This window comes from Filicampus tigris, unplaced genomic scaffold (assembly GCF_054856515.1).
Source record: "Filicampus tigris isolate MCC_2025a unplaced genomic scaffold, RoL_Ftig_1.0 HiC_scaffold_42, whole genome shotgun sequence".
Classification (NCBI taxonomy): Eukaryota; Metazoa; Chordata; class Actinopteri; order Syngnathiformes; family Syngnathidae; genus Filicampus; species Filicampus tigris.
In genome coordinates, this window is record NW_028233423.1 from 50001 (window position 1) to 52500 (window position 2500).

A 2500-nucleotide genomic window follows, 5' to 3' on the forward strand; every position below is an offset into this window, starting at 1 on the left:
GGCTGCCACTAGTGCAGTGGTGGCCGCCTATAATAGCCCTGGTAGCATAAAAAAGCTCCAGGGCGCAGAGGCCGACGTGCGTAAAAGCATATCCGAGCAACAGGCACCTTCCCCGGGCTGCCACTAGTGCAGTGGTGGCCGCCTATAATAGCCCTGGTAGCATAAAAAAGCTCCAGGGCGCAGAGGCCGACGTGCGTAAAAGCATATCCGAGCAACAGGCACCTTCCCCGGGCTGCCACTAGTGCAGTGGTGGCCGCCTATAATAGCCCTGGTAGCATAAAAAAGCTCCAGGGCGCAGAGGCCGACGTGCGTAAAAGCATATCCGAGCAACAGGCACCTTCCCCGGGCTGCCACTAGTGCAGTGGTGGCCGCCTAACGTAGCCCTGGTGGCATAAAAAAGCTCCAGGGCGCAGAGGCCGACGTGCGTAAAAGCATATCCGAGCAAAAGGCACCTTCCCCGGGCCGCCACTAGTGCAGTGGTGGCCGCCTACAATAGCCCTGGTGGCATAAAAAAGCTCCAGGGCGCAGAGGCCGACGTGCGTAAAAGCATATCCGAGCAAAAGGCACCTTCCCCGGGCCGCCACTAGTGCAGTGGTGGCCGCCTATAATAGCCCTGGTGGCATCAAAAAGCTCCAGGGCGCAGAGGCCGACGTGCGTAAAAGCATATCCGAGCAAAAGGCACCTTCCCCGGGCTTCCACTAGTGCAGTGGTGGCCGCCTATAATAGCCCTGGTGGCATAAAAAAGCTCCAGGGCGCAGAGGCCGACGTGCGTAAAATCATATCCGAGCAACAGGCACCTTCCCCGGGCTTCCACTAGTGCAGTGGTGGCCGCCTAACATAGCCCTGGTGGCATAAAAAAGCTCCAGGGCGCAGAGGCCGACGTGCGTAAAAGCATATCCGAGCAACAGGCACCTTCCCCGGGCTTCCACTAGTGCAGTGGTGGCCGCCTAACATAGCCCTGGTGGCATAAAAAAGCTCCAGGGCGCAGAGGCCGACGTGCGTAAAATCATATCCGAGCAACAGGCACCTTCCCCGGGCTTCCACTAGTGCAGTGGTGGCCGCCTATAATAGCCCTGGTGGCATAAAAAAGCTCCAGGGCGCAGAGGCCGACGTGCGTAAAAGCATATCCGAGCAACAGGCACCTTCCCCGGGCTTCCACTAGTGCAGTGGTGGCCGCCTAACATAGCCCTGGTGGCATAAAAAAGCTCCAGGGCGCAGAGGCCGACGTGCGTAAAAGCATATCCGAGCAAAAGGCACCTTCCCCGGGCCGCCACTAGTGCAGTGGTGGCCGCCTAACATAGCCCTGGTGGCATAAAAAAGCTCCAGGGCGCAGAGGCCGACGTGCGTAAAATCATATCCGAGCAACAGGCACCTTCCCCGGGCTTCCACTAGTGCAGTGGTGGCCGCCTAACATAGCCCTGGTGGCATAAAAAAGCTCCAGGGCGCAGAGGCCGACGTGCGTAAAAGCATATCCGAGCAACAGGCACCTTCCCCGGGCTTCCACTAGTGCAGTGGTGGCCGCCTAACATAGCCCTGGTGGCATAAAAAAGCTCCAGGGCGCAGAGGCCGACGTGCGTAAAATCATATCCGAGCAACAGGCACCTTCCCCGGGCTTCCACTAGTGCAGTGGTGGCCGCCTATAATAGCCCTGGTGGCATAAAAAAGCTCCAGGGCGCAGAGGCCGACGTGCGTAAAAGCATATCCGAGCAACAGGCACCTTCCCCGGGCTGCCACTAGTGCAGTGGTGGCCGCCTATAATAGCCCTGGTAGCATAAAAAAGCTCCAGGGCGCAGAGGCCGACGTGCGTAAAAGCATATCCGAGCAACAGGCACCTTCCCCGGGCTGCCACTAGTGCAGTGGTGGCCGCCTAACGTAGCCCTGGTGGCATAAAAAAGCTCCAGGGCGCAGAGGCCGACGTGCGTAAAAGCATATCCGAGCAAAAGGCACCTTCCCCGGGCTGCCACTAGTGCAGTGGTGGCCGCCTATAATAGCCCTGGTAGCATAAAAAAGCTCCAGGGCGCAGAGGCCGACGTGCGTAAAAGCATATCCGAGCAACAGGCACCTTCCCCGGGCTGCCACTAGTGCAGTGGTGGCCGCCTATAATAGCCCTGGTAGCATAAAAAAGCTCCAGGGCGCAGAGGCCGACGTGCGTAAAAGCATATCCGAGCAACAGGCACCTTCCCCGGGCTGCCACTAGTGCAGTGGTGGCCGCCTATAATAGCCCTGGTAGCATAAAAAAGCTCCAGGGCGCAGAGGCCGACGTGCGTAAAAGCATATCCGAGCAACAGGCACCTTCCCCGGGCTGCCACTAGTGCAGTGGTGGCCGCCTATAATAGCCCTGGTAGCATAAAAAAGCTCCAGGGCGCAGAGGCCGACGTGCGTAAAAGCATATCCGAGCAACAGGCACCTTCCCCGGGCTGCCACTAGTGCAGTGGTGGCCGCCTATAATAGCCCTGGTAGCCCTCAGCCCTGGTAGCCCAAAGCCCTGGTAGCCCACAGC